The sequence below is a fragment of the Propithecus coquereli genome, unplaced genomic scaffold, assembly GCF_000956105.1.
Source record: "Propithecus coquereli isolate 6110/MARCELLA unplaced genomic scaffold, Pcoq_1.0 Scaffold125, whole genome shotgun sequence".
Taxonomy (NCBI): Eukaryota; Metazoa; Chordata; class Mammalia; order Primates; family Indriidae; genus Propithecus; species Propithecus coquereli.
This window is the reverse complement of record NW_012136636.1, coordinates 2274614-2301698: the sequence shown is the minus strand read 5'-3', so window position 1 is coordinate 2301698 and position 27085 is coordinate 2274614.

Below are 27085 nucleotides of genomic sequence, written 5' to 3'. Positions count from 1 at the left end.
GTGTCTAAGTCTTGCATACTAGTTTACTGTATTGGCATGGGGGTCGCTGTGGGGAAACTTAAGGAGCCTGAGTGCACAGTTCTTACCAAAAACGTGAAAGGAGGAAGATGTGTAAAAGGAAGTCAAAAGTGACTCCAAAATCTATTCTGATGAATTATAGAGACCTGAAGCCGTTATGTGTAAGAGGTAAGGTAACATTTTAATGTAACTGAATTCACCTATACAGAGTGAAAAACAGCTTTGGTTATTTTCCAAATACTCTACATATTAAGAAACTTAATCTGAGTTTTCTGGAGACCCAGATCTGCTCGTATTGATTTTAGTAATTAGGAAGATTGCATGAACCAATATAGAACATCACTGGCTTATATATGTGATAGGACCTATTTATCAAATGGCTGATACAAAGCTTTTATAAATGGTTTTTAAATTGAGAGGACTTGACATCTAGCTTTTAATATTTAAAGGGATGCGCTAGTATAGCTATTCAGCTCATTTGAATATTTTGTGACATTTTCTCATGCTCATTATATCATGTCTACGTTCTTGCTTTTTCATATAACTCAACCTTAGTTTTGAATATCATGATTTAAATACTCATAAAATATTACTAAAGAAACCTTGAGGCTCTAAGTAATACAATAATCAGTGTCCTCAATAACTCAAGATAATATATGAATAGCTGTCAACCTACTATTTCCTCTCAGGATTTTGAAACCTCAATCCAAATTCTAAAAACTGCTACTGATCTAGTCTGGCAACTAGACCTAGTCTGGCTCTATATTGCAAATGATAATAAATTATAAATTGCACCTATAAAATGTATTTAAGAAATGTTTTAAATGGTTTGAGGATCTTATTCTTACTCTGGACCACTTGATAAGGCAGCTTTGGATTCTGTTGTGATTTTTCTTCCTCACCTGTTCTTCTGCTTTCCAAATAATTCCCTATAATAGCTCATTTTTACATTTTATATTTTTATTCCAGAGCTAAAATTGGGGATTAGTTAATTTCTATATTTTTTATTCTCATTTGAAATATTTAACAAAGTAAGTTAGTTTTGAGTAACTTTGTATCATGAGGTTAATTAATACATGTTTCTAACATAAGGGGGTCTGAAATCCAGTATATTCTCATCTTCCTCCAAAAATCTAAAAGAATAATATGATACACACACACATACATGGAGGATCATTATGTAACTAACAGTAAGAAACAAAACTGAACAATTTTAGCCATCTTGTCCTGCAAAGCCTCTGACAGGATACAAATTTAAAATTTCCTGCTGGGAAGTCAGTATTAATTAAGGAAATCCAATCTCCTTTAACAGATTAAAACCCATGGTCTCGGTGGAGTAACATAATAAAACTTATTTCTTGCTCATGTCAAGTGGTCAGGTATCTTTTGGGAATTTAGAATTCTGTGATATCTCTGTTCTTTTATATCAACTCTGTAAGGACATCTTATTGCATTACTTGATGTATGTTTCTGTGTTGTCTTTTTGGTGGGAAATTTAAAAGAATGGGAAAGTTTAAGTAATATCAGAATTATTGACATAACCTTCAAATAAAACATACATTCATCAGTTTACACAGATTATCTTCATATCTCAGTGACTTACAACAGATGCTCATTTCTCATTCATGTGATATGTTGACCACTGCTCCACTAAGACTTTGATCCCAGGGTCTTTGTTCCTTTTGGATCCAGATTGAAGGAGCCCATCTCTCCGTGACACTGAAGTTTTCCTGGTAAAAAACAAGAGAAATGGTGAAACCACATGACGGCCCTTGAAGTAACATACACCATTTGTCTTCACATTTCCTTGGCCAGAGCAAGTCACATGGTCAAGTCTGTAGTCACAAGGATGAGGCGGGATGATCTTCTTACAGGACAGGTGAGTAAATACTTTGAATCCATCATAAAACCTGCTGCAATAGATTAAACTATTATAAATAGGATATCTGTTGAATCTGTTTCTTAAACACACATGACTCTATACAAGGGCTTCTTTTTGCATTATTAGTAATGTTAATTCATAAAAACATTAAGAAGAGTGTGTCTTATTCCCATAATAAAATTTTACTTTGTTTTTTTCTCTATTATGGAAATCTTGGTGGTCTTATAATGAACTGTATATATATATTTCTGAATTCTTGGATAATGATAATGGAGTCTATTTCAGGTCTACAAATTTCAGAGTTTTGAAGTCATGGAAGAAAAATATAAGAAAATAAAACATAATTTTTAATCTAAAAATGAATAAATTGGGGGATAAATCCAAGCATACTGTACTTCATGCTTAGTGCTTTTATTGATTTTGGTGTCTCAGGAACACACAAATATATTATATTTGTGTTCCTTTCCTCATTAAGGAATCGTATTTTTCAATACTCTCCAGACTGCATTCTCAGAGATGGTAATATGAGAGCATGGTGTTAAACCATCCTTGCTAGCCACTTTTAATATTTCAATCCCCTGTTCATAAAGAAAACAAAGAGCTCCTAACTTCCCATCTGCCCTGTCACAAATCATCCTTTCTTCATACTTTCAATATTGGGAACTGTAGCAACCCATCTTCCTCCATCTCCCAAGGGTCATTATGTTAAAGTTTCAACCATCATTTATCTGCAGCTTTTCCCTATTCCTATAAATATGTCAATATCACTGCCACCCTGAAAGCCAAAGCAAGGGAACACAACCTTCTCCTGATGCTCTGTACCAGTAAATGTTCTTGGCTTTGTAGACCATGTGGTCTTTGTCACAACCACTGAACTAAGCGGTTGTAGTGAATATAGCTGTGGCAATACAGGAATGAATGGATATAGTCATTTCCAATAAAACTTTATTCATAGAAACAGGTGGCCCAGTAGGTGGTCTTACTTTGCTGAAACCTTCCCTATACTCTTCCAGTTTCTTTGTTAAACCACTCCTTTAAGTTTTTTTTCAGTCAACCTTCTTAGAAATAGTTTCTAATTTTCATGGTATCCAAGTTCTCACCTTTGTTTCACGCTTCAAAACTCTGCAATTTGACTTCAATGCCCCAAATTTCCTGACAGTTACCTGGCAAGGGTGACTTGTGGATTGGGTCAGTGTGAGAGAGAGTACAGTTCAGTTTGCCCTTTCTCATCTTAGACGGGTAGTCTCCTCTATTGGATTCTGTGAAACCACACACCCTCGGCTGTCCTCCACTTTGTGATGTTTTTTCTCGATATCTTTATCATTAAGAATGCTTTTAACCATAGGTAACTAAAAACAAATAATAAATAAAAACAACAACAGTGACTAAAACAAACAAGATTGTTATTTTCACCAAGCCTGAAATCTGAAGTTAAAAAGTTCAGGGCTGGTGCATCTACTCAACAATGTCATCGGAGATCTGGACTCTCCAACTTTCTGCTCCATCCTCCGTGTCATTATGACTTTTGTTCCCATGTTTGTTGCCATATGGCAACTGCAGGGTTGAAATGCCATGGACAATTCTCTTGTCTATACCCAAGACAGGAAAAAAAGGAAAAAAATTGTTAAAAAAAAAAAAAGAAAGAAAGAAAGAAAGAAAACACCTCTATTCCTACGTCTCGGGAAAGAAAACATGCTCCTAAGAACCCTGGTAGCAGATTCTCCTTCCTTCGGTATCACAGGTCTGAATCACCATAAGCCTGAACATTGGCACTCTCTGTGAGAGGTGCTGGGAAGGTGAGTGTTTCTAGCTGTGCACATGGCCTATATTTTCAAAGTTGGTTTTCATTAGAAAGAAAGAAGAGTTGAATGGATATTGGTTAAACAATTAACATTGTCTCCCATAATGACTTTTGCAGGATATTTTTCCTCCAGTAACTCCATAAATGTTAGAGTTTTAGAAATTTGTCTTCTGACCTCTCTTACTGTTAAGCTGCATGCTCCTCCCGGGCGGTCTCGGATGACATCCTGGCTTTACGGATAACACATCAGCTGCTGATGCCTACGTATTTCTGGCTTAGACATTAGTGTTCTATGTCCATCTTTTATAGGGTTTCTCCTTCTGGTTTTCCCATGTATATTTCAAACAGAAGATATTCTAAATTTAGTGTGTTTTCTCTAACCCACTGTCCCTCATGCATTCCCACCTTGACTGTGACAGTATAAAACCTAAAACCAATCCATCCAGAAATCCAGTCTTCCCACTTTCTCTTCAACGTCTATACCCAATCAATTGCCAAGTCCCATTAATAAAGTTTCTTAACCTCCTTTGGAGCTATTAACTCCTTTTCACACTCACTGTCCTTCTCATGACCAATTTCTTGGTTAAAATCTATATCATTTCTTACTCTGTCTATTGGGGAATTAGTTCTCACCTGGTTCTCTTGCTTCCTGTTAATATAGCCATCGGAATAATCTTTCTAAATCATTTCCTAGCTTAAAGCCCTTCATGGCTTGTCATAATTAACAACAGGTACTCAGACCATTCCTAAATTACCTTTTTTATTCCACTGTATTGCTGAAGATTTCTAAATCCTTCTGTCCTTTCAGACTCACTTGTGAAACTATATTTGGTTAACTGGACATACTTACTTGATGTCTACCAGGCATTTCAAACTTCAGAACTGACATCATTACCTTCCAACACCCTCCAAGTCTATTCTTTGTCCTTCATCCTTTCCTTAGAAGAGGCTTTGCCAGCCACTCTATCTCTCACGGAAGTCTCCTAGCATCATCCTGACTCTGCTTGACCACCAATCACCCCCTTCTTTGCTCATCAGCTGCAACATCCTATTGATTCAATCTTCCTAACTCAAATATATTCCCTCCACTTTATTCTGACAACAGCAGTCTTATTTCAGCCTACTGAAATTTGCCTGAAATCGAATGAAATTGTTTCCACCTTTTCCACCTGTTCACTTTTTAAAAATTCATTCTAGAGTTTTTCTTTTTCCACAATGAAACTAAGATCGTATCATTCACTTACTTAAATGATTCATTGTCTTACCATTGCCCTTCAAATAAAGTCTACGCTTCTTAACTGTAGTTGACAAAGCTTCCCAGACCTGGCTCACACCCAGCTCCGCAGACAATGCTCCAGCTTATCCCCATCTGCAATCCCCTTCCTCACCCACCCTTTGGTTTTACGGCACAGAGGATGCTCGGCCACAGCTTCCCCATTACTCTTCCATCGTGATTTCCACAGTACACTGTAATTGGCAGATTGCTTGTCTGAATCACACACTCCTCCATCAAATTATGGGCCTTCTAATCTATATCATGATGGCCAATGTTTCTCCCCTGCCTGGCTCTGTGTTTAACAAATAGTGTCACTATATGCCCTTTCCATAAGTGGATGACTCATCGTGATGTTGCCTGTGCTCATTTCTCTCATCTCATTCCCCGTCTTTGCACGTTACTCACTGGCATTTTCTCTTCCCTGAACGGGATATTCAATTTGTGCTTTAAGGCCTTTGCACATTATGTTCTTTCTGCGTGTAAACTTTTGCTTTTACTGAACTGCTGGGAGAATTGTCATCTTTCAAAACAAAAGACTTCTTCATGTCTGAGTGAGAGTTTTAAGGGCCCTTACATGGTTGGGCTATCACACTTTTGCCTTTTCCCTGAGAACCACGTGTGTCAAATAGAAGCTGCACTTTCGATCTGCATTCTAGAATAAAAAGGCAATGGGAAGCAAAATAGCTAACTCAGAGCTGAAATACAATGTGAATGAGACATAAATTATTGCTGTGAGCCAGTGAGATTTGAGAATTATTCAATAGCATACCCTAACCTAGAGAAAACTGACAAAAATAGATAATCATATTTGCACATTTGAATTTAACCTCCACCTGGTCACTTAGCATTCTGTCAATTCATGCTCACAGGGCATTCTTCCTACAGAAAGAAAAGAAGACAAAGAAGAAGACATATCCCTTCCCTCTTCTTAGATGTAGAGTAAACTGTAAGTCTAAATTTCCTTCCTGTGTGATTCCTATTAGCTTCAATCATGAATAAGTCTCTTCAATTAAAAAGACAAACGGAAAGCTAAAGTTCCTCTCTAAATCCTACTTATCACTCTACCTACCCTGTGCCTATTTTTTACCAACTGTTTATAGGAAGTTTTACAAAAATAGTTTCCTTCTCTCCATTTTCATTTCATCAGCTCCTTCAGCTCCTCAACCTTCTTCATTTTGTGTTTCCATCCTGGCAAAGCACTTAAACACCATTTAATGTGACTAATGATATACATCCCACCAAAGGCAACAGAAACTCTTTCAGTCCTCAGTTTATCAGAGCACCCGTTGATATTTAACTTTAAGGAACATTCCAAATTTTATAAAATATTGCCATCATCTGGCTTTAGTAACTATGATTGCATCTTTCTATTAATATTTATTTTTTGCCTTTGTTCCAGATTGATCTCTATCCTTAAATGTTGCTCCTTCACAAATTAATATTTAACTAACAGAATATGTAGCGTTTTCAGTTGGTTGTCTCAAGATACATCTCAAACTTAGCATTCCCCAAATAAATCTTATGATTTTTCTCTGACAAATGGAAAATCCATCACTATGAGTTAGTTTTCAGTTGTAAAACTTCATAAAAAATCGAATCATAGAATGTGTACTCTTTTGAGTCTGGCTTTGAAAAATACAATGGCCTGTGTTTTAGTATAATGTTTTTGACATTTATTCATTTTGTTTCAAGTTTGCTCTTTTTTTATTGCTGAGTAGTAATTTATTGTATGTATACCAACTGAATAAAGTTCTAAAAATTCATCTACAATTTTTTTGTGGAATTATGTTTTATTTCTCTTGGAAAAGTACTTAGCAGTGGGATTTCTAGGCCATGTGGTATGTGTAAATTTAACCACATTTGAAAATGCAGAATTTCTCTAAGTGATTATTGTTAGGGTCTGGGATTTTAACCTACTTAGAAGCTTGTAAGTTAGCCTATTAATGGGTTATGGATGCAGGCTGAAGACACGAGACTCTTGGGTCAGAGAAACAGGATTTTATTATCCACAGTAGAACAAACAGCATGAAATTCATGTTTATGTTGGTTCATTGTATCCCTCAAGTGCTACAGGAATGACACAGATAGCCCAGCCCAGACGGATCCCTGAGCATTTCAGAAAAGGAACGGTGATCTTAGCGAACCCTCCATTTCAGAGTAAGTAGTAAGCAAGCCTGAACTTTGTCTTGGACAAAAAAATGTCCTCATCCCTCAAAGTTGCTCATTGTAATCATAATCTTGAGAGACAGCCCAGGTAAAAAAAGTTGTGAGACCTTGAACTCTCAGAATACTCAGAAAACGTGGAGTAGTAGGAGAGACACATGGAGGATAATTTCCCAGCAGTTGAATAATTTTTACCTCCATTAGCAATGTAGGAAAATTCTTTCATTTCAGTCATTCTAATAGGTACATATTAATTTGAATTCTTTGATGAATAATGATGTCAAACAGCTTTTTATTGCTTATTCATCATTCATATATCTTATTTTGCAATAAGATCGATAATTTTTTTTAATTGTGGTTTTTCTTCTTATTTTTCAATTTTAAGGGTTATGTACATATTGTGGGTGTATTTTCTTTGTCAGATATATGCACTGCAAATATTTTTTTTTTAGTCTGTGGCTTGTCTTCTCATTCTCTTAGTGGTAGCTTTTGAAATGCATCATTTTATCTTTTGGAATGTTATTTTTTTTACTTTTTTATACTTAGTGCTTTGATATACTAAGAAATATTTTTCCAACCCAAGAGTTTGGAAATTCTCTTCCATGTTTTCTTTTAGAAGTTTTATAATATAATTTTTATATTTTATTTATATTTAATTTTGAATTATTTTGTGTATGATGAGAGGTAGTATTGAGGTTCATTTATCCACTTGTTCTACCACCATTTATTAAAAAGACTTTGCTTTTTCTGTCTACTCTTTCCTTATTGAATTATGTTTGTCCTTTCCTGCATTGAATTCTAATTTTTTGTCAAAAATTAAATAATGATATATATTTCCACTCTCTATACTGTTCCATATATGTATATACACATATACATATATCTTTATGCTGATATCACACTGTTTTGATTCCTGCATGTTTAAATTAAGTACTGTAATCATGTAGTATTTGATGGGCCAATCCATTGCATTTATTATTATTACTATTATAATTATAATCATTATTATTAGTGGTTGTTTATAGCAGGAAGAGTAGTCTTATAGCAGCCACTTTGCCATAACTAAGAGTGCAATTTCTTATTCACTCACAATTTGATAATATTTTTCCCCTAGTAAATTGAAGATTACCACAAGTCCTTTGCTATTCCTCTCATTGAAATATGGAGGCTAATTCACCTCACCTTGAATGAGGGCTCATTTTATGACTTCTTGTTCAACAGAAACTGGAAGACAAAATGATATTCCAGGACTTGTAGAAGTAGGTCAAGAATTTTTTCAGCTTGTTTGGAGTAGTCTCTCAGTGAGACCCAGGTGCCCTGTAAGTCTAACAGCCCCAACACTGCCATACTGAAGAGGACACAAGGATGTGCTCTGACACACAGGGCCAGCCTAGGCTGAATTCCAGCTATCACACCAAGATGCTAGAAATGTGAGAATAGCCATCTTGGACCTTTCAGGCCAGTCCACCTGCCAGGTAAGTATTAGTGTGACTTCTAGAAATGCGATGCTGACCAGAAGACCCACATCTCTACTAACAAGAGGAACACAACAATTGCTATTAGCAGCTGTCAGATAGAAGTAGTTCTCATGTGTCAGATTCTGGTGGAAGTTTTCAGTGTCTCTTTTCCTTAGGAGATTAATAAAGTTCTTTATTACTCCCAGCTGTGGTTCCCAGCATACTCCAAAGAATACTGACTTTGAGATTATGCCGATCAGGGTTCGAATTCAGAAATTTCCATTTATAATCTATACAACTGAATTCTGTTGTCAAAATTTCTGTCATTCAGTCTTGTCATCTTTATACACAGGAAAAAACCCATAAAGGGTCAGCCTGTCTTTGCTACCTAAAAACTACATTAATGTTTCTTGGCTTCCCTGTGCTATGTATTATCTATAATATGGGGGACAGTATCACCTGCCTATGGATAAATTGTGAGGATCCAATGTGACCATACATGTAAAAAATTTAATGTTAGGCACTGACAATTTGCATGAAAAATGTTAGATATTATTAGTATGAGGATTTTCTCAGAAAGGTAAAGGCATGTATCACATAAAGGGGTCAAATAAATGCCAATTTTCTTCTTTCTTTCCTTGCCTTTGAGGGCACTTCGAATATACGGAAAATTAGTTTCTGCACAGCCTCAAGGAACTCAGGGTTCACTAGTTACTTTTTTACAAATTAGTCTAATCAGGGCTTGGGTTGTAGCTGTTTTACAAAATATAAAAATTATTGCGATAATAATTAGTTATTTACTAAACAATTTTACTTGTAGGGAATTTAAATTCCATCGTAAAAGACCCATAAGCCTCTCAACTGCAAAGAATTTAGCATTGCCTTGTTTTTTCCAAATTTGAAAAAGACAATAATCTGACTATGGAATAAACCATGGACAGTGTAGTACAAATATTTTAAGAGTTATATAATCCATTGATCCATGGAGGCACACTAAAGGCACAATTTTATTAAAGATACTAGGGGAAAACACAAGGGGAGTGTCGGGGGGGGGAACAAAGCTAAAAGTCAAATATGAGTTTTGCTACAAAGAACTTTGTCTAATCAATCTCATTTGGAAAAGCACATTTATTTGACTGTATTTTCAAATCATCATTTTTTTCCCCTAAGAATAATATGGAGTGTGGAAATGCTTTCCTATGCAAAAATATTTTTGATTCATTTTGCTGAGTTTTAAGAAATGAAGCTTAGTAGCTACCTTGCATAAAAAAACCACACTAGAGCATGCACAAATTTAGCACAGAGTCTGCCATGTAGACAATTTTGATACTGCTACCTACAATTCACATTTACTGCATCCATCCAATTACACCCATATCATCAACTCACAGCACTTAGAGCAAGCTGGGAGTTCACAAAAGTGTAAGAAATATCACATAGTCTGCATATCAATCAACTTGCTTCCTGATGTGCTTTAAAAAGGGATCCTTTCTTCAGACTCACCCAGAATGCCAAGGGCCAGGGCAGAGGAAGATGGCTCTGTGTTTTCTCTTATACCCCTATTGCAATTCTTGTGGCCCTTCTCATGCAAACTGCCTGCACTTCTCTTGAAGAAAGTAAAGGCAAAGCCAATCCATATGTTAACAAATCTCAACCTTATTTCAAAATTAGTCTGATTTTATGAACTGAAGCCCCAGCCACTTTAGGAATCCATCTAGTTTATTTCTTCTCCTTTTAAAGCCATTTTTGAGTGGAAGGTCTGCATCTCATGCTTCAGGTTAATGGATCTCTTGGTTACTGGGTTCTCTGTCTTCACTCCAGTTAGTGATACCTAGAGTTGGTGGGATTCAGATGAAAATCTCAGTAAAGTGTTTGGTTTGGGTTTTCTTTCAAAATATACTCCCTAGAGCCTCAGCCTGTTGCCTGTTCACTTTTTTTTTTGCAGAGAAATCATGGGAAGAAACAGACTTTCTCTAATCCATTTAGAATGTGTTAATATTAAGAAAGACAAGACACACTCCGTGGGCTTGAGAACTCATAACCTAGTAAAGGAAGACAGAAATTTAGGGAGAAAAATAAAAGTTTTAGCTGCTATGAGAGTGGTATAGAAAGATATAGCGGTGAGACAAAGGAAAAAATGGGAAATCATCAGAAATGGATATAAAGATGGCTTCATAGTGGAGGTGAACTGAGTCTGAGAAATTATTAATAGAAAATGCCCAGACAGATGACAAAGAGAGGGGCATTGTGAAAGGTAGAAGGAATAAGTCTTGTTAACGAAGGCAAAGAGTTATGAAACAGACTTTGAATTTCTAGAAACTGGAAAACTGGGACAGTGGGGTAGGGCATGGGATATAGGTAAATGACCATTTAATTTTTTGTCCAAACTGGGACAAGTTAGAATATTAAAAGGGATGCTATAAATTCTTATCTCAGAATAACACACATAAACCGGAAATGGCCCAGACAAACTGGTACATATTCTCTCTCTAGGCAAAAAGTTAACTGCAAACATGCAAGGTTAATAAGGCAGGAATTGAATCTCAATGGCTGCTGTTACATGCCATATTAAATGGTTTGAACCTTACACGTGTGGTGGGCAGAATTTTGTGCCTCTGCCCCTCACCTTGTGTTGTCACCTTGTGATTATGTTATTTGCATGGCAAAAGGGACTTGTAGATGTAATTGATGTTACTATTCCTCTGACTTTAAGATAGGGAGATGATACTGCATAATGAACGTGGGCCCAATGTAACCACGTGAGTCTGCAGAAGCAGAAGAGGAGGCAAAGAGATGAGGGCCAGGTGTAGGACAGGGATGTCTGAAGCATGAGCAAGACTTGTCATGCTGTTGATATTTTTCAAGGTGGAGGGGAACACAAGTCAGGGAGTGCAAGTGGCCTCTGAAAGCTGATAACCTGGAGGAGAGCATTTGACACAGTGAGTGTAGATTATGATGATGATGATGGTGGACTTAGAAGGAGAGGGGAGAAAGTAACTTCTTTAGAAGGATGAGATATCAATATGTTTATATGCCAAGGAGAAGCTATGTGGGAAGGAGTGATGTTAGATAAAGCAGTAAAAAGGAGCAACATTTTGAGGTAGAGATGAGAGAGGGGCATGAGCTCAAGAATGGGCAGAGTTGTCAGATAATCATTTCCATTTCTCCTTGGATTCCAAGATGTCAAATTGACCCCTTTCCTCAGATGCCCATTCAGTTATATGTGGCCAAGTGACTGAGTTCCAGCTATAAAGATGACATGTGGCATTTTAGGGCAAAAGTTTTTAGGTACTGGGTATGCCCCATGCTCTGTTTTCTCTTCTCCTGGCTGGATGAAGCCGCTGAAGCCTTTTCCACCCTTTCTTGATATTTTAGACTCTCTATTTCTGCAACCTTGGCCATCACAACCATAATGCATGTGAAAAGGAGGTGGGTCTAGGAAAAAGGAGGTGAGGGAAACTACAAATATTTGTGAGTTTGACTGTGAAGGCAAGATGGATTTCAGTTTTCTCAATGAGGCAGGTGGAAATGGTATCTGCTTAATTCCTCGGGGTGTCAGAGTAGGGGTGCAGAATGGGGCACCCTGAAAACAGAAGTTTATGAGGAATGGTGACTGTGAAGGTTGGGGAGGGAGCCTGCTAGGGACAGAACTGCAGTATGGAGCTGCCACTTCCAGGCCTGTGCTGAGGATTCAGCAACACTTGGACATCAGGTGTTTGCAGTGACTCCATGTCTCAATACCATTCATACGGTAAAGGTATGCTTCAAATGTGGGAGGCTAGAACAAATGCATTTTTGTAAAGATTTTTGATTAAGGCATCTGTAAATAGCTCCAGCAGCCAAAGCTGTTTTCTTCTTTCCACTGACTGCAAAGATAACCCAAGGGTTTTTGCCCCTTGGAAGTTCAATTCATCCTGAGTTATTTTCTTTTTTTTTTTATTTCAGCATATTATGGGGGTACAGATGTTTAGGTTATGTATGTTGCCCTTGCCCCCGCCTCCCCCTCTAAGTCCGAGTTTCAAATATGTCCATCCTTCGGGTGGTGCGCATTGCACTCTTTATGTATGCATATACCCGTCCCCTCCTCCCTCCTCCTCCCCCCCGCCCAACATTTAATAGATGTTATTCTTATATGTGCACTTATGTGTTGATCAGTTAATACCAATTTGATGGTGAGTACATGTGGTGCTTGTCTTTCCATTCTTGGGATACCTCACTTAGTAGAATGCGTTCCAGCTCTATCCAGGAGTATACAAGAGGTGCTATATCACCATTGTTTCTTAAAGCTGAATAGTACTCCATGGTATACATATACCATAGTTACCATGAATATGTGTAGGTCCATCCATAATGTCACCGCCATACTTGACATCTCCAAAGTAAGCTTTGTTAGGTAGGCATCAGCTCACAATAAATTACCTGGTCCAGATAAGAATCTTTTGTGTCTCCAATTACATTCATCAACCACAAGTTAAGATTATTTGCACAGATTACTCAGTCTATAAACATCTATCAGCCATCAATGGTATGAGTGTTCACGTTAAGGGAACTTCCTAAGTTTAAGAGCAAAGTACTACCTTCTTTGAGCATAGATAGGCAGTATTTTGTAAAGCTATAAGTACTAGAATCCATAAAGAATGGATTCTACACAGTAGGGTCCATACAGAATTTGTTCAAAATGCTCATATTGAACACAATTAGTATATTCTAATTTACAATGTACCACATAAACTCATAAAACACCCAAGCAGCTCACCATTTAAAAAACTGTTAAATTGATAAAATGGAAATCTGGTGCTTATTTTGTTAAGAATTATGCAGTGTGCTTCATTATTATACACCAGATTAGTACTGTTTCTGCTAAAATTTGCAGATGTCAGTTATCCAGGATACTTACAGGCATTTTCTAAGCAGTACATAAATACATGAATTATTTCCAAATATGTGTTAAATTGCAAGTCCATGATTTAGTTAGGTAGATTAGGGAACAGAAACAAGTGATGTATTTTTATAGCAAACTTAAGAAAGTGAAGTACATTGATTAGACAAAGGCTAAATTTTAAGAAATGTACACTTGCAAGATTTCATTACATTTATCTGAATTTTAATTCTCTCAACACAATCCTCCTTCTCTAACAATAGGAGACTAGGTACTCTACCTCATCTTTCCACTAATTAAAAAAAAAGCTTAAAAAGCCTGGGAAATATGTTTCATAAATGAGTCAATGCACCATAAAGAAATTAAGAATTCTCAGTTAAAAACTAAGTACAGAAAGAAACCTAGATAGGGAAGTAAATTTTTGAAACAGGTTTCAACTTGAGGATATTAACCAAAAATGTTGAGTTTCAAATTGGTTTTCACAGCCTTTCAGTGTGCAGGAAATAGAACATCCAGGCCCCTGAAGAGGTGGGAGTCTATCAGAAGTACTCCCAAGAAGCTACAACCACTGAGCATAATTGTGAACTGAAACTAGAGTCAACCCGTTTCTCCAGGTGACACAAAGGTAAATTGTTTATAAACTTGACACGGAATGGAAGGTAAACACATAAACACAAGCACACATAAACAGATACAGCACAGATACACATACACACACAAATACCTCCCATCAATCCTTTGAGAAAAAAGAAAGGAAAAAAAAGCTTGACTTTATATTCGAACTCCTTGAATAAAGTTAAGTATGGCAAAAGCAATGCAGATCCTCTTAGGAGGATTTCATTCTCATTGTTGAACACAAAGAATTCCTCCAGAGAATATTCCTAGGAAAATGAGCACTCATGGTCAATTTTCATTAAAGAACAGAGAGAGAGAGAGCCATGAGGGGAGCCTACAAAGACAAGACAGACCAGAAATAAAGCCATTTAATAAAAATCAGAAACCAATGTAATCACACATAGAATATATTAAGTAGATGCTTAATATGTTTGAATAAATGAAAGATTAGTTTCAAGATAAGATCATGAAAATAGTATATGATAAGAAAATATTTCTTTTTCAAAAAGAAAACATGAAGAATAAACAAGCTGATTTTTTAAAGAACCCTGTAGAACTTCTAGATGTGAGAGAATAAATGGCATTGAGCGTGACGGCAGTTGGGACACAGATGAGATCCTTAGTCACTTGATGGAGCTGAGGAAATTATCCAAAAGGCAGCACAGGTGCACAAGGGAATGGGAAGCTCAAAGGAGAACCCAGCACAGCGGAGGGGAGTGTGAGGGATTGATATGGCCCTTGCTGGAGATCCACAACCAGAGATGAGAGGAAATTCTAGCGATTATGGCTGAGAATCATTGAGAATTGAGGAATGATAATGAATATATTTAAGAAAACTTATAAATCCTAAGCAGGATCATTAAAGAAAAAAAAAATTCACACATTGGCACATTATAGTAAAATTGCAGAACACCAAAGGAAAAAAGAGAACATCATAAAAATAATCAGCAAAAAAAAACAAAAAAAAAAAAAACAGACTAACTTCAACAGAGTGAGATATAACAATTGCTAACTCTCCAAGAGCTAAAGGGACAACAGCAGAAAGTTGAATGATGTCTATGTTGTTCTGAAAGAAATGACCACCAATCTACAATGCTTTTGCCTGTAAAACTTGCTAGACAAGACAATAGAAAAATGAGAGATTATGTCACAAGTCAACTGTGACACAATTAAATTAAACCCCAAATAGGCATAAAGTGAACCCAGAAAGGACTCAAATGGAAGTTGGAAGAAGTAGTAGCAAAAACGTGTTAACACCGGTAAATGAAAATCAAAAGAAAACAAAAACAATCATTTCTCTTAGGGGTACAATACAACGAAACAAAATAGATTAAATTGTGCTACATCCATAACATGTAAACTGGGGAAAATGTGAAAATAAATTGTGTAAAGTTTCCTGTATTGTCTAGCAAGTTACCAGTCCTTTCTAGGTAACTTAAGTATGATGAAAACATTTCTTAAGTAACTGAATAGTTTTGAAGAAACTGAATATAATGAAAATACAATGTGTAACTCCCAAAAGAGGAATAAAACACAAATAAGAAAAAAATAGTAATCAAAAACTATAAGAAAATACAGATTCTAGTTATCAGCCTTTTATCGGATGTGTAGCATGTGAATATTTTCTCCCATTCTGTAGGTTGTCTGTTTGCTCTCACAATAGTTTCCTGGCTGTGCAGAAGCTTTTCAATTTGATCAGGTCCCATTTATTTATTTTTGTTGTGGCTGTGATTGCCGTTGGGGCCTTCTTCATAAATTCTTTGCCTAGGCCAATGTCTATAAGAGGTTTTCCAACATTTTCTTCTAGAATTCTCATAGTTTCATGCCTTAGGTTTAAGTCTGTTATCCATTGTCAGTTGATTTTTGTGAGGGGCAAGAGGTGTGGATCCTGTTTCAGTCTTCTATATTTGGCTATCCAATTTTCCTGGCACCATTTATTGAATAGGGATTCTATTCCCCATTGTATATTTTTGTCTGCTTTGTCAAAGATCAGATGGCTATATAAGGATGGTTTTATATCTGGGTTCTCAGTTCTGTTTCATTGTTCTATGTCTCTGTTCTTGTGCCAATACCATGCTGTTTTAGTTACTATAGCCTTATAGGATAGCTTGAAGTCTGGTAAATTGGTGCCTCCCAATTTGTTCTTTTTGCTTAAGCTTGCTTTGGCTTTATGGAGTTTTCTCTGGTTCCATACAGAACATAGAATTATTTTTTCTAGATCTGAGAAAAATGATGTTGGTATTTTAATAGGGATTGCATTGAATCTGTAGATCACTTTGGGTAGTATAGACATTTTAACAATGTTGATTCTGAAATTAGCAAGAAAAAAATCAAACAGCCCCATTGAAAATTGGGCAAAGGACATGAACAGAAACTTTTCAAAAGAAGATAGATTAATGGCCAATAAATATATGAAAAAAATGCTCAATATCTCTAATCACCAGGCAAATGAAAATCAAAACCACAGTGAGATATCACTTAACTCCAGTGAGAATGGGCTATATCAAAATGTCCCAAAACAATAAATGTTGGCATGGATGTGGAGAGATAGGAACACTAATACACACTGTTGGTGGGACTGCAAACTAGTACAACCTCTGTAGAAAGTAATATGGAGATACCTCAAATTGATAAAAGTAGAACTACCATTTGATCCAGCAATCCTGCTACTGGATGTTTAATCAAAGGAAAAAAAAGACATTCTATAAAAAGATATCTGCACTAGAATGTTTATAGCAGCACAATTCACAATTGCAAAGATGTGGAAACAACCCAAGTGCCCATCAATACATGAATGGGTTAATAAAATGTGGCATATGTATACTATGGAGTACTATTCAGCTTTAAGAAACAACAGTGATATAGCACCTCTTGTATTCTCCTGGACAGAGCTGGAACACATTCTACTAAGTGAAGTATCCCAAGAATGGAAAAATAAGCACCACATGTACTCACCAGCAAATTGGTTTCACTGATCAATACTTAAGTGCACATACAAGAATAACATTTATTGGGTGTCAGGCAGGTGGGAGAGGGGAGAAGAGGATGGGTATATTCACACCTAATGGGTGCAGTATGCACCATCTGGGGGATAGACATGCTTAAAGCTCTGACTCAGGTAGAGCAAAGGCAAAATATGTAACCTAAACATTTGTACCTCTGTAATATGCTGAAATAAAAAAATAAACTAAAAAAACTATAAGAAAATATTGCATATGAAAGGTCAAAGAAATAGAAAGAAAAATGGAGATTCTAAAAATCAGTTTTACTGTATGAATAATTAGAATACATATAAATTAACTAAATACTCCAGTTAAAAAGTGAAATATATGCAACATTTGGGGCCTTAGCAAAATACAGTTGGCACACTCAACCTGGCCAATCTAATGACATTAAAATAAAGAGATTGTTTTAAAAGGTATAGACATACCTTGTAACGGTAAGAAAAAACCCCAGGGAAGGATATGTGAAATAACCACAGTCACAAACACTGCTAATGACAGTGCAAATTGGCGTGACATTTCTAAAACACACACACCAAAAATATTAAAAATGTAATACTCTTAGATCCTAAAAAAAAGTAATCAACATAAACTTGGCAATGACCTACATTTCCAGCAATAGGAAAATAGTATTTTTTTAAAAAATTCATTAATGACCTAGAGCAATATTCATTTCATATGGTGAAAAATCAAGAAACACAATTGTTTACATGCAATCACAAGTTTGGATGATATGTCTCTTTCTAACTATCAATTTACCTATCTATGTTTAATCTCAAGCTGTTTGATATTAATGAAAACAGCTATTAATAAAAGTATGGGCAGATTGGAGGATAAACACGGAGGGTGATAGCATATCCTAGGGCATGACTCTTGACTTTTCCTTGGTCTGAAGGGTTGAGCAGAGATGTATTTACCTGACGCTGAGCGGAGAGTTGGTGGTGGAGGGAACTAGAGGAATAATCACCTCCACCTTCCTCTCACCCGCTCTTATAAGGCCATACACTTTGTTCTTACATGGCCATGCAATTCCAGCCATGCAATCATAGCCATAAAACCAACTTCATGGGGCCATACCAGGGAGAAGCAGGACTCTGGAGGGCCAAACAGGAGATGAGAAGCACACTCCATCAAATAGATTTAATAATCTCTAAGCTATTTGTGTGAGAGAGAGATGACATATTAATATAAAGATACTAAGAGTTAAAATTAAAAACAATGGAAAAAGATAAATTACATGAACTTTACTGAAATAAAAACTATTATATTTAATATATTTCTTTAATTATGTTATATTTGAATTAGACAAAATAGAACTTAAGGAAAAAATTACTAGCAATAAAGACACGTAGTACATAACAGGTTTATTAAAGAAAGAAGATAAACCAAGATAAGATAAATTTTAAGCCTATATCCACCTGATTATACAGCTTCAAAATATATAAAGCAAAAGTTGATAAAATTCACAACTATATTGAGAAGCTTTAATATATTTCTTTTGGTAATTTAAACATCAAGAAAATAATTATTAAGGTTATAGCAATAATTATTAGCAGGTTGTGTTAGCAGGATTATATACATATAATACAGTTCAACATGTTTTACATGTTATTTGACATATGTGTGTATATGTATATGCATAAATGTACTCAATTGCAAGATACAAATTTCTTTTTCAAAATTCATAGGACAGCTATCAAACTGACAGATGTGGAATATATTTCCACAGAATTTAAAAGATTATGTTTTGCAGAGAACTGTCTCTGATTGAAAGAACATTAAATAAAAGGAGAATTAGTTTATAAATGAAAGAATGTGACCTACACAACTCTTTGGTGAAAGAAAAAATCAAAATGGATATTAAAAGATGTTTTATTAAAAATAGATAACAAAAATAACACATATCAAATCTAATAGCTTGTAGTCAGGCAAAAATGTGCTGGATTTAATGCTGATATTGGGAAAGAAGATAAACCAAAATGAGTAAATTTTGTATACATTGAAAATGCTAGAGCAAGACAATGAAGAAAACTCAAAAAACAGAAGCAAAAGAAAACTAAAAAGCTAAGACCAAAACTTAATGAAATTGTGAACAAATATAAAATGGAGAGAATTAAATCTTAGTTGTCTGGAAATGAGAAAATGTAAAAGACTTTGGTAAGATGGAACTGGATCAGGACAGAGGGAGAGAGAGAAAGAGGCAGAGCCAGAGAGAGATAGAGAATATACCAGAATTTGACAGAATGTCCAGTGAGACACCATTAACAAGTCCCCATCTTACTTGTCCTGGGTTACTGCAAAAGTTGGACCAGCATCCCTGTTTCTGTTGCAGTCTCTTCTAGAAACAGTCACAAGAGTGGCCATACCATATGTAAGTATGCTATTCACTCAGCTGAAAACCCTCCTTGGCTTCTCCTCTCACTGGGAATAAAAGCCAAAGGAAAAAAAGACATTGTGTAAAAAGGACATCTGCACTAGAATTTTCATAGCAGCACAATTCACAATTGCAAAGATGTGGAAACAACCCAAGTGCCCATCAATACATGAGCGGATTAATAAAATATGATATATGTAAACCATGGAGTTCTATTCAGCCACAAAAAACAATGGTGATCTAGCACCTCTTGTCTTACCTGGATGGAGCTGGAGCCCATTCTACTAAGTGAAGTATCACAAGAATAGAAAAACAAACACCACATATACTCACCATCAAATTGATACTAATTGATCAACACTTAAGTGCATATATGGAAGTAACTTTCATCAGGTGTTGGGCAGGTGGGAGTGGGGAAGAGGGGATGGGTATACACACACCTAATGAGTGCAATGTGCACCCTCTAGAGGATGTACATGCTTGTAGCTGTGACTTGGGTCGGGCAAAGGCAGTATATGTAACCTAAACATTTGTACCCCCATAATATTCTGAAATAAAAATATATATAAAATAAATTAAAAAAATAAAATTTACCTTGAAGTAAATTTAAAAGTGTGATCAGGGATATAGACAACACAGGTGCTAGAGCTGTGAAAATAAATCTTGGCAATTGCCCAGGCATCTAATATCTTTTCCACCAATACTGTGTTTCCAAAAATTTAAATTTATATGAATAATAGATTATCATGATGCAAACAAAAAAGAAAGTCAATGGTCTTACCTGGGTCTGTCAGGCCCTGGACTTAAGAGAGAACGGCTTGTTTTGACCTAAACTCACCTCTGAATAGAGTTTTTGTGTGTGAGTTGGAGGATATCTGGAGTGGGACAGGCATCAGAGATGAGGCTGAAAATGAAAACTGGGGGTGCTTTGTAAAATAAGGGGTGCCTCAAAAGCCATATTGAACTTTATTTTGCCAGTGATAGAAAGACTGTAAAATATTTTAATTAGAGAAATGGCATGATTCACTTTATTTAATAAAGTCTTTTCAGGTTACAGCATAATAGAGAATGGATTTGGAAGAGTGGGTGAAGATGGTGAGGGAACAATTTTCGGACTATGAAGATAACCTAGGGCTGAATGCAGGTTTGACCTGCAGTGGTGGAGAAACGTGTGGAGAGTGAAGAGGGTGTTGGGAGGTAGATGGAGAAGGCAAGTGGACCGATTAGTTTTGGGATAAGAAAGAAAGGGAGGAGTTGTCGATGATCCCATGTTTGAGGAGGTTTAAGTGGCAGGATGCAGGCTGATGCCGTTCCCTGAGACAAGTGCCTTTGAAAAACACGTAAGTGTGTTTGGGTGCAGTGGTTCACATTCTGTGTGTTCTGCTAAAGCTAAAAATGTAAGGAAACACATTCTTGATGGTCAAACTAGGAGATGCACATTTGGGGAAATTCTGTATGCACTTAAATCATGTCCCCATTCTTTCTTTTTCCTGAAAAAATGCAAAACAAAAATTATTTCATGAGATCTCAATTGTTGTCTCACTGTTTTTATCAGCCAAATGCAATTAATTTTTATATCTTTCTTCTATTTTGCACTTTACCATGTCTTTCAAATTTATTTCAAATTTATTTCAGCATTAACTTACTTTTCCTCAGGGTGATTTTTTTCTTTTGACTACAGGATGTAGATTTTGATTCTATCATTAGATTCCTCCACTTCCTCATCTCCATTTCCTTCTCCCCTCTGCTGTTTTTCTATAGCTCAACGTGTTTTCCTGACTCAGAAAAATCACATCTTCCTACATACTTTTTAGGATGTCAAACTTCATTCTAGAGATTTCTCCTGGCTCCACCCTGTAAACTATATTGTATAGTCTTGCTTTTTTAGCTGAATTTTCAAGACGACATTCCACATCTGTATTTTCACAGGCTTTCCTACCCTGGGTGTTATTGTCAGGAGTCAGGGTGTGGGACCGCTCTTGATCCTACACTTTCTGCACACAGCACTGCCTGCATTGGTTTAAGAAGTTAATCCAGGCTCTCAACTTATAGTTCTGCAAATTTGAGGCAGGATATATTTATAGCCATACTTCTTAGGTCCCAAACACTTTGAACCAATGGAATATAGAAACACTTCTAATTCCCAGTGAGCACAGCTCCCAAGCTTTCTTTGCCTCAGGGCTTTATTGATGGGATTTGCACCTTGAGCATGCAGTTTGCCACAGTCAGTTCCACTGATTTTTCTCAGTGTTTTTTTTGGTAGATGCAAGCACTTCGTGGTTGTAAAAAGAAAGGCACCAGTATAGGAGTGGAGAAGTACTGGTAAGTTCCAAAAAATTACTTGGGGTTTATGTATGACTATTTACTCTTTGGGATGGTGCAATCCTTAATTTATGAACAAGAGCAAAAGAGGAGAGCTGAGTAAGAGGCAGATAGGTGTGATGACTTTCTAATATTAATATTTCAGTGGGATACCAAATGAGATGGAGGTCGCATATTATATAATTCAGTAGATGAATTTCTTTAATGAAGAATAATATCTCCATACTACATTTTTACTGGAATGACAACATGGATGACTAAATGTGGACTCCTAGAATTTGATCCTGAGCAAGATCTTTTCCCCCTTATGTCTCCATCGCAAGTGCATGATTTGCTAGGGCTGGTGTAACAAAGTGGCACAAATTGGGTGTCTTAAAACAACAGAAATGTGTTCTCCAACAGTTCTGGAGGGTAAACGTCTGAAATCAAGGTGCTGGTGAGGTTGGTTCCTTCTGGAGATCCTGTTCCATGCTGCTGCCATAGCTTCTGGAGGCTGCTGGCAATCCTTGACTCGTAGCTGTATTGCTTCAATCTCTGCTTCCTTCTTCACGTGGTGTTATCCTCTGCGTCTCTGAGTCTGGAGTCTGTGTTCTCTTTTAATGAGGACACCAGTCATATGGACCCACTCTAATGCAGTGTGACCTCATCTCAACTTGATCACATCTGGAAAGTCTCCATTGCCAAATAAGGTCACATTCATGGGGTTAGGACTTAAACATGTTTTGTTGTTTGGGGGATAGGGAAGGGAGACACAATTCAACCCATAAGACCAAGTAAATATACTGTAGTGAGATCAACTTACCCAGGGGAATTTGTAAATGGGGTTTTCTTCTTTTTTTTCTGTTATGTTCTTTTCCCTCATTTTATCAGAAAATTTGATAACTTTAGACAATGAATATGAAAATCAGGGTAAGAAATTTTAAATTTTAAAGAAAATCCTACAGACTCACCTCCATACTTTATAAATAGATTAAGTGTCTAGCATACAATTCTTTTTGAGCAACTTTAGGGGGAGGCCCCAGTACATTTGGTACCAGCCACTCCATAATCCAGAGGAAAGCACAGACTTGAGGTTCAGGACTTGCAAAAAGATGTCCAAAGTGGCTTTCCTGGCCTTAAGCTCAGTATAAGTTGCAGTCTCTCCTTGGAGAGGTTGTAAATATGCAGAGTAAATATCCTCCCTCCCTGCCCCATCAGCCAACTCGATGTGTGTCCCTGGACCTAAAGTAAGACAGAAGTGTCTCATTCATTCCAGAAATTATTGAAAGGAGACAGGCTGATAAAGAGGCTCAGAGCAAATTGAAGAGGGCTGTTACCTTGAAATACTATCATTTCATAACCACCGACAGGGGAATATGGACAAATTGCATCTTTCTTATGAATCCCTGTTGCAGTTTGTTAGAGGGAGCTCAGCTTGGGATGGTCTAAAATCTTGCCCAGGAAGGCTCTGGCCAATGAAGCAATCTCTGCAGAAGGAGGATGGAAGGGCATCATAATATGTCCAAGGTTTTAGAGATGAACTCAAGAGAACAGTTGAAGTTAATGAAGTCATTCCAACCAGGGAAGCTGCACATAGGGGTAACCCGTCACGGGGACGGTTCTCAAAGAAGCCCCAAGGGGGATCTGAAGAATTCATCACTAAACTTCCTATTACTTTGAAAGAACTCAAACAACAATTTATAAGAAGGCAAGTTAATAACCTTATTAGTGCCCAGCTCTTCTCCCTATTCTACCTCTTACTTCAGTCCTACATGAGCCAGGGTCTTTATGGGGTATGAGATGAAGAGGTGGAAGCCTTAGGTCTGAAAATAGGAAGAAATTTCAGCTCAGGCTGCTTGCTCACTGGTGTGAGTCCAAACTTGTGAAGAGAACTTGAAACAAAGATTGGTATTTTGATTCTTCTAGAGTACAGAACATTGTAATTAATAAATGAGATAATTCTTGGGAATAAAGGTGACTAGAGGACTTTTTGTTACCTAGGAATGAGCACATACATTATGAGCATTATGAGATCTACTCTATGTTTCATTCAGTAACAGGGGTTTGCCCCTCAAAAGGGGGTGATTTTACGTAGGCAACGGGGGAGAGGTAAGGAAGTTGATTTCTGATTGTACCATGGTGCAGTTTCCAGGGTACATAAATATTAAGAAAATAGGTAGTTTAGTTTAATAGTTAAATGAGTTTATAAATAGTCCAATATTAAAGGAGTTTATTAAATGATAGTTTGGGAAATATGATCTTAAATATCAATTTCTTATATCGAATGCCTTTTAGCTTTACTATAAAAAGAATGCTTTTCAAATAATGAAAACTAAATAAAATAATTCAGTTCCAATCACTTTAAGTGACTAAACACTCTGTAGCTTGGGGCTGGAGAGGGAAGAAAATGGAGAAATTAAAGGCAAGGGTGTCTCACTGAGGTATATCAAATCCTATTAGACCAGGTAATTTCCTTGGCTGGGAACAGGACAGGGCCCCTATTGTCTTGTCTTCCTTGACTAAAATCTTTTATTTAACCTCCATGTTTGTTTCATTTGCAGGTAATTCTATTCCTGTTGCTACATTTGCCATGCTGGGTCAGATTTGTCCTTGATTTTACTCTTAAGTTACTATGATATTCATAGTACATATAAAAATTTTTATTAACATGTTTTAGCTATTTCTATACTGAATAACTCTGGTTATTGTTGATAGTATCTTACCAAGATTTCAAAATGTATTTCTCTGCTGTAGAGAAGTGTGTTCCTTTGAAATTTGATTGCCTGCAAAGCTTGACATGAGGTTTATTCTCCTTGAGAAATAAACCATTTAATCTGGAATGTATTCACATCCAGCTAAAACTTGAAGGAAATAAGTCATCTTTTGCTTAAGTTTAAATAGCACATATTTTTATTAAAACACTGGCAAGTTAGATCTAAAGTTCAATTATGGAACATTTATTATCAATGATACCTTGCACATATAGTGCATTTATAGTTCACAAGAGAATTTCACCAAAGTCATCTTAAGTATTTCCCATAATAATCCTGGGAGACAGGGTTGACAGCATTCTAGCACCAGAGTTAGAAAGTGTTAGGGGATTTGCCCCAAATCACTCAGTCTGTGGCAATGCTGGCTCTAAAATATTAATGTTAAGAATATTTAAAAGGGGAATGAGGTGAGAAGAAGTCCTTTGATGTCCTCACAAGGAATGCAGGTCACCCCAGAACATATTTCTACCAGATGGCCGGAGCCCTGTGTCTTTCCTTTTAGCTCTAGTAGGCTGATCACTAAAGAAGGAACAGAATCCAACATCTAGTTCAGGGTTTTTCCTACTATGCCATTTATTTTGGTTTGCTTGTTTCTTTGCTTTCTGTTTTTGCTTTTTAAAAAATTGCCTTGATTACAATATAGTCATTTGAATTTTTGTTGTTGTATATTTAAGAGCTCCCAGAAAAATGGATAATAATATTATTGGTGTAAAAGTCTTGCTAACAGAATCCAATAGCTTAATAACTGGAAAAAGAAGTGAAACAAAAGGTCATGCATGTCTACAAGTTCAAGAGCAGTAGAACGAGTACATATGGATATATTCCAAATTGATCAAACATATAAAAAGATTTTTAGAGTCTCTGAAAAAATTTAAAGGAAAAATATTGCCTTCTACGTAAGAAATCTAAAATTCAATTATAAACTTACCAGGCAACAGGCAAGCAATAATGTGCAAGTATAAAAACATCCAATCATGATTATCCTGTGTTGTTCACATAAATCCATCAAGTCAAATGTTTGGACAAAAGCGCTGCTTCATTCAGTCATCCAAATGGCTATACCATTTGGATGTGTTCAAAAAGGCATCTACCTCATTATGAAAAATCTAAGACTGATAATTGTAGATCAAGGGACAGTTCAAAGGCTGTGTTAATTAAATAACTAATTGAACATTGGAAGAATTTATTCTCAAACTTGTACTAATTTTGAGTTCTTTTTCTGTGTTTATGGAAGTTTTGTGAAGCAACACATTAATATGTGATTAGCTTCAAAGAGTTTTAGGAGTTTCAGGTATACATTATGGGATTGGACAATATATACTTTAAATTTGATGCCAGCCATAAAATTCTATGAGATTTTGTGAGCAACTTTACCTTGAAAAGAATTTCTGTATAAATCCTGTTGTGAAGTACTTATTTTTTGCTTTCTCAGATGTAAGGATGACATTCTACACTTACGGATTTGTAATATCACAACTATGAAAACAAAAGATATAAAAATATACTGTTCATTCATATCCCCTTAATATCAAGCACCTTAATCTTGAATTTAGTCCTAAGTTTTCTTTAAATATTATTTATATTGTTTGATTTTCTATGGAGAAAATAATTCAATTGTTCTATTAACATGAAAATTAAAAAAAAAATTAGAAGTTTGTGGATGACTGGAAAACAGTGCTTTTGATTTTACATGGAAAGATAATAAATATTAAAAGTTAGATAATTCCAAATTCTCAAATAATAACTTGCTACAGTACTGGGGAAATGGGCAAAGGAAGAAAACACAACTTTCAATGCTTTTAAGAAAACAATTCTAGGAAATCGTCCTCATGTTACAATTATTCTTCCTTCATGAGAAGTTCTTTCATAGACATGTTGGCCACAGCCATTTCATTTTCTAACTTACTAAGCTGTCTGAGTGTGAATTAAGAGTTTCAATTCCAGGTTATGGTTATAATTGCTAACTGCAAAACCCCTTTGTCTTTCCTTAAGTAGTTATAATATTTAATTGTGACTACAGGGTGTCTACACACAGCACAGTCCCATGCATAATTATCTGTACACACAAAGGAACACTGAAGGTACTTTTCACAATGAAATGGATTATCAAAAAATTACATTTTTAATATAAGTTTTGACTTTAATCTTCTCAGTGATTAAATACACATCTCTGCATTTTTCTCCAAATGAGGACATAAAGCTAAATAAATGAACCATAAAGTGAGTGGAAAAAAAAAACAACTTTGTAACATAAGTGGATAAATCTGATATGCATTGACAAAGTGCAGCATGTCTTTATTTTCTAGCAGCTGTATGAGACAGGAGAGCAGGTGACTTGGGAAGTCAAATACCGCCAGCTTCGGGTCGGCATCCTCTGCTCGTGAGCTTCAGCAGAGCTCAGATCATGAGATAAAATATCTGGGTGGCCTCTGCCCTAGCCTTCCACTCCCACAATTTTGCTTCTGACAGAGTACTTATCTCTTTGACCACTGGAAAACTACTAAAAAGGAGGAACTTGAAAGGGATGGGACCTTTCTGTATGAATC